The sequence below is a fragment of the Vombatus ursinus genome, unplaced genomic scaffold, assembly GCF_900497805.2.
Source record: "Vombatus ursinus unplaced genomic scaffold, bare-nosed wombat genome assembly UNPS02005659.1, whole genome shotgun sequence".
Taxonomy (NCBI): Eukaryota; Metazoa; Chordata; class Mammalia; order Diprotodontia; family Vombatidae; genus Vombatus; species Vombatus ursinus.
In genome coordinates, this window is record NW_020945437.1 from 3,682,495 (window position 1) to 3,702,022 (window position 19,528).

Consider the following 19,528-nt stretch of genomic DNA (forward strand, 5'->3'; position numbering starts at 1 on the left):
TGGTGATTTTTTTTAATCAGCTGTCAGGAGTTCAAATTATTACCTCAATTTAGGTTTGACTACCATCTCTAAACACTGCCAAACTCCAGCTTCTGTATTGGCTCTCCTCTTCTCCTTAACCCTATATTCCCAATCACCTCTCTATATTTCTTCCTACTCTCTCCTCCTTTGCTCTGTTTTTGAAGAAACTTTGTAAATTCCAACCTTTCTGCTTGTGTTTTTGAATCTGTCCCCTACTGTTACCTCTGGAGGTTTGTCCATTCTATCATCCACTAATTTTCATTGTCTCCTTATCTATTTGCTCCTTTCTTCAATCAATTGTGCTAGGCACTGGGGATACAAAAGAGGCAAAAGACAGTCTCTGACCTCAAGAAGCTCACAATCTAATGAGGAAGACAATAAATATGTACAAACAAGCTACACCCAAGATTAATAGGAAATAATTAAAAGAAGGAAGGCACTATATTTGATTGCTTACTGTCTCAGGAAAGGGGGAGGGATAGAATTTGGAACTCTAAACTTCTTTTAAAATGTTAGAAAACTGGGAGGCAACTAGGAGGCACAGTGGATAGAGCTCTGGCCTTGGAGTCAGGAGGACCTGAGTTCGAATACAGCCTCAGACACTTGACACCTACTAGCTGTGTGACCATGGGCAAGTCACTTAACCTCAACTGTCTCACCAAAAAACCAAAAAAAAAAATTTAAAAATGTTAAAAATTGTTTTAACATGTAACTGGGGAAAAATAAAGTATTATTTAAAAAGAGAGAAGAAACTAGAATTAAGAAGGCTTGAGAAAGGCTTATTTGTAGAAGATGAGATTTTTGTTGGAACTAAAATGCTTAGAGTTGAGAAATGGAGTGTCTTATTTGGGGAACAGCAAGGACGTCAGTGTCACTGGACTGAAGAATACATGGCGGGGAGTAAGGCGTAAGAAGGTAGGAGGGTATTAGGTAATGAAGAGCTTTGAATGCCAAACAGAGGATTTTATATTTGGTCATGGAGGTGATAAGGAGACCCTGGAGTTTATTGAGTGTGGGGGGGTGACATGGTTGGACCTTCACTTTAGGAAAATCACTCTGGTGGCTGAATGGAGGATACATTAGAGTGGCAAGAGACTTGAGGCAGGCAGAGCCACCAGCAGGCTGTTGCAGTAGTCCAGGCATGAGGTGATGATAGCCTGCAATAGGGTGGTGGCAGTAGCAGAGGAGAGAAGGAGGAGTATTTGAGAAATGTTGCAAAAGTGAGAGACAGGCCCTTGGCAGAAGATTGAATACTGAGGGTGAGACATAGTGAAGAATCAAGCATGACACCTGGGTTCCAAGCCTGAGGGACTGGGAAAATGATGTTATCCTCTATAGTAATAGGGAAAGTAGGCAGCAGGGAGGATTGGCGTGGGGGTAGGGGGAGAATTAATGAATTCTGTCTTGGGCATGCTAAGTTTAAAATGTCTATTGAACATTCAGTGTGAGAAGTCTGAAAGGCAATTGTAGATGTAAGATTGGTGCAGAGAGGCAGGATAGATAGAATAAAAAATCATAGATACAGAGATAGTAACTAAATCCATGGAAGCTAGAGGGAGAAAAGGGCCCAGGACAGAACCCTGTGGGGCACCTATAGTTAGAAGGTGTGACTTGGATGAGGATCCAGCAAAGGACACTGAGAAGAAGTGGTAAAATAGATGTGAAGAGAACCAGGTGTTTCAAAAACCCAGAGAGAAGACAGTATCAAGAAAGAGAGGGGGATCAACGGTGTCAAAGGCTGTAGAAAAGTTGAGGGGAATGAAGACTGAGAAAACCCTAATGGATTTGGCAGCTAAAAGATCACTGATAACTTTAGAGAAAGCAGTTTTGGTGGAATGATAAAGTCAGAAGCTGGATTGTAAGGAGTCAGGAAGGCAGTGAGAGGAGACAAAATGGAGGCACCTCTTGTAGACCACTTTTTCAAGGAGTTTAGCTGCAAAGGCCAGAAGAGATATATGAAAATAGTTACAAGTATGGAAGGATTAAGTAGGACCTTTTTGAGGATAGAGGAGACAAGGGCATGTTTTTAGACAGTAGGGAATGAGCCAGGAGATAGGAAATCTGTTGGAGGAAATGAGATGAGATGGAGTGGGGTTGCTTGAGCAGGGTTAGCCTTGGTAAAGAGTAAAGCTACTTTATCATGTGAGACAGCGGTACAGGAGGAGATAGTGGCAGAATGCATCTGAGTGACAGGAGATGAGGAAGGGGGAAGAAGAGCGAGCTCATGGCAAATGGCCTCAATTTTTTTTTGTAAAGTATGAGGCAAGTTTCTCGCCTGAGGAGGGGGAACATGGGAGGTTTGTGGAGACTTCCCCAATCCTTAAGAGAAACCTGCACTTGATGCTACCATCCCCCTAAACTAACACACTATTTATCTCCTTCCTTCATTGCCAACCTCCTAAAAATGAAAGCATTCTATATATTGTTTACCTCTACTTTTTTGCATCTTAAATATCTCAACCCCTCTGACCTCATCACTTAAGTTAAAAATCTCTCTCCAAGGTTACTAATGAATTTCTTAATTGGCAAAAACTAATAGCTTTTTCAGTTCTTAGTCTCCCTGTAATATTTGGTACTGTTGACCACTCTTGCTTCCTAGATATTTTATCTTCTCTTGGTTTCCATGATATTCGTTCTGGTTCTCCTCCTACCATTGTGGCCCTTCCTTTTCAAATTCCTTTGCTTGGTCATCATTGTTTTTTACTCTGGAATCATAAGACTCCAGCTCAAATCCTACTTCTGGCACTTACAACCAGGTGACTTTGGGCAAGCCACTTAATCTTGGTTTGTTTCCTCAACTATAAAATGAAAGGGCTGGACAACATGGCTCCAGCTCCAGATCTGTGATCTCATGATCTCCAAGTATAGGCACATACCAGGTCTTTAACCTGGGCCCTATTTTATCTCTAAATTCTCTTGATATCCCCAGCTTCTATTGGTTCAATAATCCCTTCTATGAAGATGACTGCTATATCCATATGTCCAGTCTTAGTCTATTTCTTAAACCCCAGTCCCACATGACCAACTGCTTATTAGACATTTCCAACTGGATATCCAACAGGCATATCAAATTCAATATGTCCAAAATAGAACACATTATATTCAGCTCCCCCCAAATCCTCTACTTTACCTAATTTCTCTTTTTCTGCTGAATATACTACCATCCTTCTAATTGCCCAGGCTCACAATCAATCAAAAAGAATTTATTATGTACTATGTGAGAGTGCTAAGTTCGAGACACAAAAGAAGATAATCTCAGAGTTGTCTCTGTGCCTTTCAATAATCTAATTATGGAATTCACTCCCTCTTTACCTCCACCTTTATCTCATCCACAGCTTCTTTCAAAACTCAGTTTAAGTGCCACAGTCTACAGGAAGACTATTCTGACTCCCCTCAGTTCTAATGACTCATTGGACAGGGTGTTAGGCTTTGCCTCAGCAGGATGTGAGTTTAAATATTTGTCATAGACTTACTAGCTGTGTGACCCTGGGCAAGCCACTTCCTTGGTTTTCATATCTGCAAGACGGGAATAAAAATAGCAGCTACCTCACGGGGTTGCTGTAAGAATCATTTGAGATGATACGCACAAGCACCTGGCAAACTTTAAAGGACCATGTAACTAGTATCAACTAGCACTCTCCTCGCAGAAAGTAATCATATCTATTTTGTATTTAATTTTCTGCATAAAAATTGTTTCCCTCAAATAAAATAAAGACTCATTAAAGGCAGGGAATCTTTCATTTATGTTTTCTGTATCCCAAAGCACTGAGAGAATACCTAGCACATAGCAGTCACTTAGTAAATGCTTGCTAAATTGAATTGAATCAAACTTATGTTTTAGGAAGATGAATTTGGCTAGTTTTGAAGTGATCAGGTCCAATATTGGGGAGAGGAGGAAAACAAGATAAACAAACCATGAATGGATATGAGACATTTTAAAGGAAACAGTTAATAGGGCTCAATGATTGACTGGATAAAGAGGATGAAATGGAAGGCAGAATCCAACAAGACTGAGATTTTAAAGCTGAATAAATGGACAAATGGTGATGGCAGATATAGAGAAGTTGGGAGAAGGATATTATTTGGGGAGGAAAAAATTGTTTTGGCCATGTTAAAGTTTGAATAGAGTCAATCTGAAAGTCTTAACTGCCACTAATTTGCTGTAGAACGCTGGATAAGTCACAACCTCTAAATTTTAGTTTTCTAAACTCTCAAATGAGAAAAAATAATGTTTGTCCAATTTGCCATATAGGACTATTATACTACTATTCAATTCAATAAACCTAAGTGCCTCCTATGTGTCAGGTACTGTGCAAAGTACTGGGGACACAAATCAGAAAAAGAAAGATGGTTCTCATCTTCAAGGAGTTTACAATTGAAAGGGGGAAAACACACAAAAAGAAGCAGAAAAGCCAGGAGGGTGTGATGTTCTGTGTAGTTGAAATCAAACAGAGCTACTGATGGAGAAGCTCTGAGCTTTCTATAAAAGAAGGCTTTGGGAGGGGCTTAGTCCTCCAACCTCCAGCCCTCCAGTCAAGACAGGCAACTGAGGGAGCAGTTCTTCTTCTTCTTCATTCTTGAAGAGAACCAATGACATCAGGAAGGTGATGTCTTGACTTACAAATGAACTGGCAAAATCACCAGCCTCACTCCCTCTCCTCTGGAGCCACCTAGGTCCAGTGGCAAGATATAGATCAGGATGACTGGATATGGCCCTGGATGCAGTGGGAGACCTTGGCCTTTTTAAGCTAAGGTCTTTTCCAGGTCTCAGTTTATCTGAGGCAATGCCCATTCAATGATTAAGGCTAGTTGAGAAATGAGGCCCAAAATGGCCTCTTTTACCTAGTCAAAAAAACAAACAAACAAACAATGTGGGAGGGGAAGAACCTTAGGGTTTCTGACCAAAAGAGAAACAATTGCTATTTACACTAACTCTGAACCATCAAAACCTAAACAATGACTAAGTGAGGCTTGGACTGGGACCAATTGTTGGCCAATCGGGGAGAGCCTGAGTGATTCCGGTTTAAGATATGGTCAAGTAGCTCCATTTGAATCCAAGAGGATTTATCAGTCTCTATTTCAAGAAATCGTAAATGAAACTACACGAAGCAAAACAGCTAATTGTCCTAGTTTTTAGCTGAGAAGGTGTTGAACACCAAAAACCAAGGCAACCTGCATCATGATAAAACCTCAGGTGGTCAGTTTATCCTGGGGAAGGTATGATGCTCTATAGATTCCAAATCAAGCAGAGTTGCTGATGGAAATGGGTCTACACCTTTTGTTTATACTCTCTGAGCGCTTTATTTCATTGGATTAGACTGAGCTGCTCTTTCTCTTGCTAGGGAATCTGGTGGATGAAGCTAGGGTTGTCTAAGCTATGAATAGCTGAATGAATCACTAATGCAGAATAAAGAAATCCAATTTTCTAAATTATCTCCAGATACTCATCATCTGTTAGTAATCAACTGCCAAAATGGGCAGCAGAGACACTGATTATTCTCATGAAATTAAGGGGAAAAAGGTAAAAAAAAATAGTGGCTACAGTACCACATGGTCCAGGTCCAGGGAGCAAGTTAAACCTTTTTGGTCATGTGGGGCTCACAAGGTGCTCCATGCAAGGAGAAGAGACAAAAACCATGCCATCAGAATGATCTTTCCCTCCTTGAACAACTGCATCTTTTGTCCCCAAACATCTGAGTCCTTCTAATCTTCTCTAGGTCAATTGTAACAAAATATGCATTTATTCTTGTCCTGACACATCCTCCCTGGAGAAAAAGCTGTTTAAATTTTTGATACATAGTGAAATTCTTGGCTAAATGATTTTTATCAAAACTTCCTTTCTATGAGTTCTCAGAGCAAAAACATTCTTTCAGGGGCAGGATGATATTCTTAACATTACAAACTGTAATTTTCGAGTCCTTGTCACAGAGATGACTATGGCATGTATTTCACTACAGTTGAAAACGCAACAATGAATGAACAATTGCAGCTTAAGAGGCCTAAAGATACTTCTATGTTTATTCTTTCCATTGAAAATAAAGCAATCCTGAAAAACACCTTAAAACTTGATTGCTTACTATAATTATTATCAATACTAAACACATCAACTGCAAAGACAGGTGCTACATGTTGTCCTCATTCAAACATAATGACACCAAATGTGTGTCAACACCTACAAAGAATTGAACTAGCTCTTTCATGCCTCCCTTACCATTCCTGCCTCTTCCCTAACATGGCAGCTATACACACTAAGAAAGATAGGCAGGCACAAAGAAGTAAAACAGTTTCTGAATAAAAATTCAGTTAAAAATGAGGAATCCAAAAACTGAGAAGTTCTTACAGAAACGGTTTCTACCATCTGAAAGTTCTCATGAGTAGTTTCATGATTGCTCATATAATAAATACAGGCCCCACTTCCTACTCCATACAAATGTGAAAAAGATGTAGGGCTTTTATCATGCTTCCAAGCCTGTCTCTCTGTGAATTTCACTAATGAGTGTGCAAAGAACATACATATTTACCTTCCACATGTTCTAGCCACTGAGAAATCTTTCAATTCAAGACTCCCGTAGTGCAACAATTCTACACCTTATGAAGGCCTTGCCACCAGAGGTGTTTTAAAAGTATAGAATTAATGAGTGAAGATGTGAACAATAATCAAAAGGCAAAATGTGGAAATTTATTAACCTTTTTATGCTGGCTTATGGGAAAAAATAGCACATTTCTTTTCATGGATTTTAAACTACCTTAATGGGTATGGAATGTGATAGGGGACTTTTAATTAAAATTTTATAGTTGACTAGTCTGTACAAGAGACTAATTCACTTTGCTAATTTCAAAAAATCCATACCAGCTAACAAGTTAGCACATGTGCACATATCTATTCTTTGTCTCCTGCTTTATTTTTTTCCTCATCTGTAGGAACCAATTATGTCTAATGCAATGTCATGTACTTAGTAGACGTGCAAGAAATAACTGATGATGGTAAAATGATTTTGCAGTGACTCAGCAAGTAATTAAGGTCTCTTCTGGCTTGAAAATTTTATGATTTTGTGAAAATTACATAGGAAAGAGGTATTTAAGCTTGGTCTCACTCATCCATTCTTTCCACAAACATTTAGTAAGACTCTGCTACCTGCAGAGCACTGTGGTGGAAGGGAGAAGATTTAGATTTCATAGCAAATTTCCATAAAATATTTCAGAACACACAGGCAGTTGTGTATAGTAGATTGATTGCTAGACTTGAAGTCAGAAAGACTTATGTTTAAATTCTGCCTCTGATGCTTGCTAGCTATGTCACCCTGGGAAAGTCACTTAAATTTTATGTGCCTCAAGTGACTGGAGGATTTATCTTTTCAATCATGTATGGGTTGAGATGTGCACGGCAATTCTTATAACTTTCAAAGATAAGACAGGGTCAGGTGTTAGCCTCCATTTGATAGACAGAACAGTTCAAGTGTACAATGGTGGATATGAGAACAGAACCAACACATTGTGGCAATGACTCACTTACTAAATCCATAATGCCACCCTCTTATGTCTTCCTTGTGTATCTTCAACATGTGCACTGCTCTGTAGAGTTGGAATCTCTATGATCAGGTGATATGTGCAATGGAAAAAGCCCCTGCAACAGTCTTACCAAATATAGGCTGTGCTAAAAGGAATGGAATCTGATAAGAAATATCCAGCTATTTATTCATTGACCCAACAGCCTGCTCAATTACCATATCCAGGGAGCACATTTCTTGATAATGATTTACCAGCAAGTACAGTGAAACCTCTCCAGGAGACCACCAACTACAGTTGCCTCTAAGCATAATGGAAAATGGCTGGTTAGTTCACATTCCCCTTAAGCTTTAAGGAACTTGCAGAAGAAGACGAGGAGGGGCCAGGTGTTCTGTGAAATTATTGTAAAATACCTGATGTGTTTTCTGGTTCCTATAGCAACATGACTCTAGCAGCACATATTTACTCAGTGCTTGCCATTTTATAAAACACAGTCTTCTCCACATTCACCCACTTCATTTGTAAATAATCTTATTTTTATTCTGACCTAAGTACCACCTCCCCAAAATGAGTATTTGCATATACATATCCGAATACAAGAAGAGGACTAGAAGTTAAACTGTGAGTGTACATTTCGTAACTCTTGTTTTAAAAATATTTTTAAAAGTATACATTCAGTATATTGCTTTCAAAATTGTTGAGCTTCTCTGTGCTTCCTTCTGAACTTCCGTATGTTCTCTTTGTGCATTTTATTTTTTATTTTTTGAGAGGTTAGGTCTCCCTATTTCACCCAGATGGAAGTACAGGGACTTTGGGTTGCTCCCCTTCTGACCTGGGCCAGTGGTCCTCCCCTCCTTGGGCAACCTCTTGGCTCCCTGCTCTGGAGCGCACTATATTGATGCTGAATCATGTGTGGACACCTGACTGGCATAGCCCATGACAACTCAGAACTCAAGGGTTCAAGCACGCTTCCAGCCTCAGCCTCCCCAGTAGCTGGCATTATTGGTGTACAACACTCTTCTTTGCATTTTAAAAAAATGTTTTGGCATCTCTATTGCTAAACCCCCCTCCTCTCTAACCTCCAATGGAGAAATAAAAGAACAACAACCTTTGAAACAAACCAGAATAGTCAAACAAAACAAATCCATGCAGTAGCCATGTTCAAAACCGCATTTTCCCCCCTGTTCCTTGACTCTATCACATCTCCGTCAGGAGGTGGGTCACACGCTTTCATTAATAGATAACTCTGGGGATGTGGCTGCCATTGCTTTGATTAGAGTTCCTAAGCCTTTCAAAGCTGTTTTCCTTTTCACAGTGTTGTTATATAAATTTTTTTCCTAAATCTGCTGATTTCATTCTTTTTCATTTCTTAATACCCTGGATTTTCTGAAATCGTCTGTTTCATAATTTTTTACAGCATGATATTACATTCATACGCCACAGTTTGTTCAGCCTTTCCAGAAATGGTGGCCAGCCCCATAGTTTCTATTTATTTCCTTTTATTCCTCCCTTTCAAGATCAAGATGTTTGTTTTGCTTGCAAATTTTCCTTCCTCAGACTCCCTCAACCTATTTTAAAATGGCTTTTCTGAAGGATTCTGATTTTTCCCTCTGAATAAGATCAGACCTTCCACAATGGATAGAGAACAACTACCTGCTTGTTCTGGTGTTTTTACTTACTTGGACAAGAAATAAAACAGTTGCTCATACTTCCTGGTTTATAAAACAACCATGGAGTTTTTCCATAGGATCAGAGATTTAAAACTGGATGAGGAAGTTAATGACCATAAAAGCTGTCCCTTGGTCAAAGTCATGCAGATAAAAACAGTCTTTGGAGAACCAGAATAGAAGCAATGTTTTGAAAATAAAGAGTCCCTCAGAAATATAATTATGAGAAGAGGGTGCACTTCTATGCTATGAAGAGAGCAATGGAAATTAACTTTCAGTTTAACAGTCTTAAAATGAAGGCTGGCTTTCTTAAAAAAAAAAGTCAGTGACTTCTGAGGAGATCCTAAAATCAGCATGCCTCTCCCAGGCCCATAGGTAGAGGAGGTCTGTATTTCTAGGAGGTGATATGAATATCTTTTCCCAGGCCAATCCCCAAAAGAATGCAGGGATACAGGTTATAACACCAGAAGGAAACTGCATTACTTCAGCAGCCAAGAAGGATGACAGACTGCAAAGCAAACAGCCAAAGAAAGATTCCTTTTACAGTATAATAAGAGTGTTATCCAAGAAGTTTCCCTTCCCTTTAAAGGGAATTTCTGAGAATTCATTCCTATGCTCTTTAGGTGACTGGAACTTCTAATAAACACACTAGGGCTTTATTCAGAGCATCTTTACTCTGGGGTTTTGCTGACAGAATAGGGATCCTCACTGTCAGAAGTTTTATAACCCTTTCAATTTGTTTGAAAACCCATACAATCCTTGAACTTTTGAGATGAAACAAAATATCCACTACTACATTCAAAGATTTCTAAGATTTCTAAGCATATTTCTCTTGACTGTATGTTTATTTTACTCCCTGTTCTCCTACTGTGACTTCCCCAGACTTTGCCAACTGCCTTGCTGCCCTGAAGAAACTTCCACACTGGAACACTAATGTCCTGATTGGTGTCTGTTCTTCCTGGACCACTATTTCAGTCAGAAAAGACCTAGCCACTATGCTTCATTTCTCTCCCTGTTCTTCAGACATCTCCTCTCCAACTACCTGGCTGCTGGGTGCATATCCTTCCCATCCCCTCAAATTCTAGAATCATGATCCAATCAATTCTGCCACTGTCCACGGATGGGGTAGGTCAATGTACTCCCCTATGGCCCCAATCATCATCCCCGTAACTTTCTGGGCCAAAATGTTCCTCCTTACCTCCACTCCTCTTTGAGTATAGTCTCTCTCATTAGAATATAAGCTCCTCAAGAGAAGGGATTGTCTGCGCTTCTATATTCACATCCCCATTCAGTGACATTTTCTTTTCAGTTGAGGTGTCATCTTCAACTCCTCAATCTTGCTCATCTCATATACCTAATCCATCACCAGATCATGTGATTTTCTTTTCTCCACAAAATCTCTCCACTCGCCATCTTAGTTCTGGCCCTTATCATTTCTTGCCTAGGCTATTGTGCCTTCTAAGTGGATTTTCTGCCTCAAATATATCCCTTCTCCAATCCATTTGCCATATTACCACCAAAGTGTTTTTCCTAAAGCATGGGCCTAAGTCACCCTCTCTACTGATTTTTATGTTTCCTTATTACCTCTAGGATTAAATATAATGTCCTCCTGCCCTGAAAGCTATTTGCAACCTCACCCTTTCCTACCTCTTCAGGCTTCTTACACATTATTCTCCTGCATATACTCTACATTTCAAAAGTAATGGTCTATTTTATGTTCCTCACACAAAAACCCTCTATTGCCTATCCTGATGTCCTTGCACTGGCTTGTTCTTCATGTCTGGAATGTTCCTCATTCCTAGTTTCCTTTAAGACTTAGTTCAAGTACAGGAAGCCTTTCTGTTCCTCCCAGCTGCTAGTGCCTTCATCTCTAAAGTTACCTTCAATTTATTTGGAGTGTATCTTGTACTGATTGCACTGAACTATGTAGACTGATTTTATACACACACACACACACACACACACACACGTATATGTATGTATATGATATGTTTCCACCACTCATTAGAATGCAAGCTTTTTGAGGTCAGGAACTGTGTGCCTTTTCTTTGTATCTCCAGAACTTGTAGTACCTGGCACACAGTAAGCACTTAATAAATATTTGTTGATCAATTGGTATAGTAGGTGCTTACCCATTGTATTGTATTTTGTCAGTGGATTTGATTTTTGGAAGGTGTATATCACAAAGGCAGATGCTGTAATTTTCACAGAGGACACAGAGGAAGTAAAACCATTCCTCTCTTATGTTCCCTTTATTTTTCCTGTTAAGAATAATCTTCAGGGGCAGCAAGGTGGTGCAGTGGATAGATCACCGGCCCTGAATTCAGGAGGACCTGAGTTCAAATCCGGCCTCAGACCAAACACTTGACACTTACTAGCTGTGTGACCCTGGGCAAGTCACTTAACCCCAATTGCCTTAAAAAAAAAAAACAACAAAAAAAACAAAAAAAAAAACCCAAGAATAATCTTCAGACGAGAAAGAGATAGCCAGTTTTTGGAGGCCTGCTGCAGGCTGTAGACCCAGACCCTCTATGAGGCTGGATTCCAATCCCCTCCCCGCATGATTTGGATGAATCTGGAAAAGACTGCTAATGGAGTGGGCAACAAAATCAGAATCCAAAGGGATGTTCAAGCAAAGGCTTAGATGAACATTTGTTAGTGACATTAGGAACAGGGCTGGCCTAGACAACATATGGAGTCCCTTACAACTGAAAGTTCTAAGATTTCTAAACAGTATCACTAAATTTCCTCATTAAAGCTTTGAAAACAGATGTTAAATTTTAAGACACTTTTGAGTGTTATTCACAAGCCCAAGGTGTTTGTTCCTATTTGGTGGTAATAGCTGATCATTTTTATTATTCTTGGCCACATTTCTTGGAATAAGACACTTTATAACAGCAAGGAGACGTGATCACACATTTACTGAACCAACATAACCTTTGAATGTGAATGTGGCTGGAGGTAATTAAAATCCCGGATTCTCTAAGTTTGCACTACATAAACCTCAACTCAAGAATACTTTCTATATGTCTAACATGTCTATCATCTTAGAAAACATGAAGCTTTAAAATGTTAGTATGTTCCAGTAAAGATCTTCTCATGCTGATTAAACATCTCTCCATTCCCAAACTTAATTATTCCTAAGCAAGGATCAATTTTATTGGCATAAAGTCATTTGGCATTTAAAGTCACCATCCATCTCTCAGGAAACACCACACACAACAATCTAGTTAAGCTACTAATCTATAACTATTATCATCAAATATTTATTGAGTATATACTATGTACAGGGCATTTTGGACATTCCTAAAGTAGGGGTTCTTTACCTTTTTTGCATTATGGATTTCTTTGGTTGTCTGGTGAAGCTTCAAGACTCCCTTCTCAGAATAATGTTTTTAAATGCATGTAATAAAATTATATAACATGTGATATAATTATATAAATTATATCTTAATCTCAATAATTGATTACCAAAGAAATCAACTGTATTGAAAAGATGTATTTTTTCCCCACTCATGTCCATGGACCCACGATGAAAACTCCTACCCAAAGGCTATAGGTCAACTTAGAATTTGTCCAGTGGATTTAATCCAACTAAATATGGTATCTCTCCTCTCAAGGTACATAGAATTTAAGCTCCATGAAAGTAGAGACTGTTTCATTTTGTCCTTAAATCCCCACAGTGTGGAATAATAAATATTGATCATGAAAGAAAACAGCACACAATTGTTAGTTTTAAGCATATGCTGAATTAGATGATGAACAAAATTTTGGAAATACTCCAAAAGATTATTATCCATTCAGGTTCCAATAGTATAAAATCTATGATCATTCTAAAAGGTGTTAAGCTGAGGTTTACCTATAGGGGGAGGGAAGAAGTTGAGTGGAAAGTAAATTAAGAGTGTAAACAAGATCAGAAGGGAAACTCTTAAGTATTTAAGAGAAAAAGCTTGTTTTAAGCATTAGCTTATAAACATCTATGTGAGCAAATAATTCTTATCTATTCTTAATTAAATCAGGTCCCAAAGAATCTCCAGGTTACACAGTTGGTAGCTAGATTAACATACACTTATATAGTGCTCAGAAGATTTATAAGCCACTTGAAAGGATTCTATGAAGGATGATCACAGGATCATAGCTGAAAGGCTGAAAGGGTACTTAAGGTCACTCAGTCCCACTGTCTCATTTTACAGATGAGAAAACTGAAGCTAAAAGAGGACTTGTGAAAGACTTACATGATGAGTTTTATCATTATCTCCATGTTATAGATGGGGAAACTGAAGCCTGAAGAGGTCACATGACCTCCTCACAGTCAGATGGCCAAGAAGAATTGTGGCTAAGATGTGAACCCAGGGCTTCTGCCTCCAAAATCCAAGGCTCTTTCCATTATATCAAATTACCCTCAAAAGTAAAAGTAATGAAAAATCAAAGAAGGAAGGAGGGAAAGAAGGGAGACAGGTTTTTCTCCCAACCCTAATACTCCTTCTCTCATTGGAGTTACTGTGTATATTTGAAAATAATAAAAACAATATTTCTCTAATACTCTTTCATGTAAATGGATTTATCCCCCAACTGTCAATCTGAATCAGTGAGGTTTTAATGTATATACACATATAGAAAACACTGTTGCCTGGATTATAGAATTATGTCAGAACTATGTATGGTCTTGGAGATAATATGACTCTCAGGAATTTGTGAGGGTCTCAATTTGTGACATCTCTTGCTTCTAGATAGAAGATAAGAAGTTTCTCCTTACATAGGTTCTGAAAACAATGAGAAAGAATGAATATTTTGTCGTTCCTAAGATTGTTGGACAGTTTTGTTTTTTATTTGCATAGGTAGAAGTAGGAGTAAAAGGAATAGATTATAATGCTTTATCACAGTTTATTCAAAGAGTATAGAATAACATGATTATCATATATTGAACTCTTCTTGGTTGCTAGAACTGATGACATGATAAATCAATATTATCATACATATCAGAAACAATTACAGTCTAATTACTTACAATGGACATTTTCTCACATTGTTCCATTTATTACAAATAGATACAGATGACATTTTCTGAAACATTTCACAAGCTGAAAGTAAATATTTTATCCAGAAACACTTCCCACTTATGCTGTTCTATCACTCCAAATAAGTGAAATTACCACCACCAGCTTCACTACCATCTCCCCTCAGACCCCAGTAATGAGAGCCCAGCACAACAAACCCAAGAGCCTTGTGAATGGCAGTGTATCACCCCCCAATCCTGGACCTGTTTCCAGCTTAGCCTCTACAGCGACTGAGGGGAGAGGTTGTTGTGGAGATAGAGCCCGATTTTTTTCAATACCACCAGCGACAACTGATGACCAATTGCCACAAAAGGTAGATAAGCAGTAAGAGTCCAGAGAGTGGCAATGCTTCCCAGATCACCATCCTGCTCACAGATCTGCCTTCAGAGTAATCGCATGGGGAAGAAACTCTTATGGAGAAAGGGACCAGACATCTTCACCAACTGCTACTCACACGGCAGGCAGTCAAGCCAGCCTAGCTGAAGCAGCAAGTTAATCAAAGTCAATAAATACTTTTAAGTGTCTGCAATGTGCCAGGCTCTGTGCTAAGCCCTAAAGACAAAATGAATAAATTAATAAAAGAGGCAAAAGAAAGGGTCCACCCCTCAAGGAGCTCACAATCTAATGGAAGAGACAACATAGAAATAACTATATACAAATAAGTTATATACAGGGTAGACTGGAAATTATCAATAGAGAGAAGACACCAGAATTAAAAGGGACCAGGAAAGACTCTTTTTTTGTTGTTTTTGCAGAAAGTGGGATTTTAGCTAGGACTTGAAGGAAGCCAAAGAAGCAAGGCAGTGGAGAAGAAGAGCATTCCATGCATAGAGAAGAGCCAGAGAAAACGCCTGGAGTTGGGAGATGGAGTGTCTTTTTTGAGGAACAGCAAGGAGGCCAGTGTCACTGGATAGCAAAGCATATGGGGGGAGAGGGAAGGTGAAAAGAAGACTAAAAAGGTGGCTGTGGTGGGAGCAGGGGTGAGGATGCTTACAAAAGGCTTTGAATGCCAAAAGGAGGATTTTTAATTTTATCCAGGCAGTCAGAGAGAATCACTGGAGTTTACTGACTAGGGGGTAACATAAACCTGTGCTTTTTCTGGGAACCCTGAAGGAGAAATAGGAGGTAGCATGTGACAGGCAAAACAAATCACCACAGCCACCTTGACCAGTATCTTTCCCTCAGATACTGATGGAGAAAGTCTAGGACCCTGAACCTAAGAGCCTGAGGAATGGCAATGCTTCCAGAGCAGTAGCCTCAGCAATCACCCTGGGAAGCAGCCCTTGTGGAGATGCAGCTCGACACTTGCTCCTGCAGGTGTTATACTCACAGCTACTTGAGCCCCAGAAAAGAAAGCTCTTGTCACCAGAGTCCTTGGTACTGTCAAATAGTTTGACATCAGACACTAATTGATAGAATTTTATCAGTGGAGAGGATAGTTAAAAAAAAAAAAAGCACCATTACCATGTGTTTGGCCCCTGCATCCCAAGGGCATGGAACCTTTCCATCTCACTTGTGACTGAAACCCCCAGATATGTTGTCTCCCCCATTAGATGAGTAGATGAGCAGAGGTCATCTTACTTCTATTGTATCTCCTATGCTTAACACAGTGCTTTGCTCATAATAATTGCTAAATAAATGCTGAATTTCCAAGCCTGTATTATTGAGGCATATTTTAATTAAATCCAATGTCTAAGTAAAGTTAAATGTGTTGGCCTTTGCATGTGATACAATGTTACAATCTTCCTGATAATTTAGTTTCAAAGATTATCTAATATTAAATCTTTATGTTTATAGCCACATAATGCTCATTTTAAATTCCTTAAAAATTATTCAGTCACTTTTGTCTCAGGAGTCAGAAAAGCTGGATTATGATCTTGGCTCTAGCCAGTCACATGACTATGGGCCACTCACCTAAACTCTCTGGCCTTCAGGTGCCTCATCTTCAGAAATTCAGAAAACAGCTTCTCTGCCTAGCTCATGGAGTTGTTGTATGAATCAAATGAGATAATTTATATAAAACCACATTGCAGACTACACCACCCTGCATAAGAACAAGTTATTATTATAACATTTAAACAGCCAATGATCTAGCTATTTGGAAAAACAAGGAATTATCAAACAAGAAATTATCTGTTTTGTTACTTATGAAAAATGAAGGCAGATTAGAATACAGGATAAATTGAGATCAGAGAGTAGCTAGTTTTCAAAACACTGTGATATTTTATATACATTATTTCATTGACTTTCACAAATGACTCTCAAAAGTAGGCAGGAAGGATTTCTTTGATCAATTCAAATTTAGAACAAATTCTTCCACAGAGTTTATTGTCTGATACAGAGAAATTTTAGACATTTTCACTATATTGGGGGAAAGTGATAAGAGGAACCTTTGATCAGACGATGACAGGACATAAGAAGGCGATCACAGAGAAAAGAACGGTAAGGGAGCACCCCCTTCCAGACTTGAAATAGTCCACGTGCATATAAAAAGACCAGGGAACTCAGCTCAGGACTGGCAAAGGCAATGGACTACTACCCTTTTCTCCACTCACTCACTTATGAAGGTGAACTGGAGGGACTGAGAGTTTAAATGTGGTAGGGCTAAGCATGCTAAGAAATGAGCTGCAAATGGTTCAGACAGCCAGCTTTAAAGAGCAATTCTAGCTGAGTACAGTAAAGGAAGAGGAGATAAGACAGGCGTGGAAGAAGAACTTGGCCCTCAAAAGTTTGTTCTCTTTTTGCCATGCACTTGGAGAGTACAAAAAAGGAGACAGGAATTTTCTTTCCTTCTTCCTCCCCCCACCCCTCTATGTCAAACTGATGGCCTGCTCCTGAGTGCTGCTGAACCAGATTAAAATGTAATTGGGAAATATTTAACAAAATAAAAAGACACAAAACACAGGTAACATGACATTTTAAAACTTAGTCAATATGTAGCCCACAGGAGTACAGTTTAGTGGCCCCATTTCTATTTGAATTTGACACCATTGAGTCAAGCAGTCACTGAAATGAGAGAGCAGAGGAGTACCCTGCTACTTGGGAGACAAACTCACAGCTGAGGCTCTAAGGCAGAGGTTCCCAAGCTTATTTGGCCTACCTCCCCTTTTTAAAAAAAAATTACTCAGCACTCCCCTGAAATCTACTTTCTTTAACCCTTAAACAGTTTTTTTTTTTTGAAATTTACATCATTTCAATAAATATAAAATATATATATACATATTTTAAATAATGCATCTTAAATTTAATATTTCATGTAAATTTATGGTTTTTTCCTGCATTGAAATTTTTATGCTCCTAGGGGGCTCTAAGGCATAGGTTCCTAAAGTGGGCAATATTGGCCCCTAGGAGTGCCAGAACTATGGGGGTTGGGAGCAGTAGTAGCCTCGGTTGCAATTGGGAGGTGTTGAAAAAAAAATAAGAGGGTGGTAGAAATATAAGGAAAGAAGAGAAGAAAATTTTGAAAAACCATTGGTACATGTTTCATTCATTGTACAACAGAATTAAAGTTCCAGTGATTACATTATTTTCCAAATAAACATACAAAATGCAAGTTATAATGAATCAGTGGGCAAGTCCACCAAAAGGTCTTAACAAGCAAGTGTTGGCAGGAAAGCCTGTCTTGCATTGTGGGGAAGTCCAGCATGCATAGGCAGGAATATGTGCATGTAATGACTTGTTTATAATACGATACCATACAGTTACATGATGCAATATTGCATCATCAAAATTTCAATGCAGGGGAAAAAACCCACAAATTTACGATAAATTATTAAATTTAAGATGCATCATTTAAAAATGGGTTTTTTTTGAAATTATGCAAATTTCAAAAACAAAAGTAGATTTTGGGGGCAGGGCACTGAGTAATTTTTTTAAAGGGGGTGGTAGGTCAAATAAGTTTGGGAACCTCTGCTCTAAGGGAATGAAATTGGAGAGGTTCCTCCTGATCCTAGCGTGTAGAGGGTTCTTATTCTTTTCAAAAGTACATAGCAGCAGCTGAGTACAAGGGAGTCAAATGGTGAAACAAGATCTAATAGTGCAGTATTGGCAGGGGCCAGGAGAGCTCCTTCTAATGGGGGTGGCAAGACCAAAGTAGGTGTTCATAGACTTCAGTGGCCCTGAAGTCCTACCAACAGTAGAGGCATGAATTGCCCATTCTTGCACATGCCTTGGCCACATGTTTTACCTGTGTAAATGTCTGTCAGTTTGTAAACTCTATGTGCCCACTCTCTCCTCTAAGATGTATGTGTCTTTGGGAAGAATGTGTTCCAGTTTAATAGGAGGATCTTAAGCTGCTACTAGTGTTACAAAACAAAGGCTTTTTTTAGTAAATGTCTCTGTTTTGAGACAGCTATGTCCCCTGACTTGCTTAAAAAAAAAAAAAGCAAACACATTGGTGGGAGCTCATGAGTCAGGGTTTTAGTAATGCAGACTCATGCTACTTGAACCTGGAATAGTTGTCTCCCAAGGAATCCAACCTGCAAGGCTGAGTGCAGAGGGAAAGCCTAGATAGGTTCTAAAATGTTGAAAAGTGTCTATGTATATCACATGAGGCCAGTAGCAGCCTGGCCATGCCAGTACTAGGTCTGCTTAGTCAGGTTACTTGGGAAGATAGCCCATAACATGCAATAAATTCTATCTAAGGCTAAATACCAGCATAAGACCAAAGGCCAACACATATTATAAGGGAAAGCTCTAAAAAACTTTAAAAAAAACCTCAAAGGAGGTAAGGGAAAAGATAAAGAAAAAACTTTTCTCAAGAACTGAATTCTTCCTCCACACCTGGCTCTCTTCCTCCCTGACTCTGACACTAGATTCTTAGCAGGGCTGGCTTCTCCAGTTTTCACATATTAGTATTTCTAGTTTTCCCAAATCAGTGCCTGTAAAGAAAACTGAGAAGAAATTTGCCATTTCCCAATGAAATCAACTGTTCTTTCCTCCTCCAATTCAATTTTGGGCTCAATGTGGTGTGTGTCCATTTACAGTGTCCATCCAGGACACATACACATACACACACACACACACACACACACACACACACACAGATGACTAAGCTCTAGAGGTTATTCATCTAACTGTACACCAGATCTTTACATATTTCTGGGCAGGGAGGAATATGAGGGAGTGTGGCAAGATGAACAAACATAGTAATCCCCTCTATAAATACAGTAAGCCATCCAGCATAAAGACCACAAATATGAAGGAAGAAAAGTGTGGATAATATCATTTAAAACAAAAAACAGAAACAAAGCACTGATGGCTATGTTCAGGTAAGCC

The 19,528-nt window shown here is 39.0% G+C and overlaps 1 protein-coding gene across 3 annotated transcripts in view; it reads right to left on the reverse strand.

Annotated features, from left to right (window-relative positions):
* The window catches only part of LRCH1 (leucine rich repeats and calponin homology domain containing 1), a 242,002-nt gene that overhangs the window by 107,264 nt on the left and 115,210 nt on the right, over positions 1 to 19,528 (reverse strand). The window lies entirely within an intron of this gene.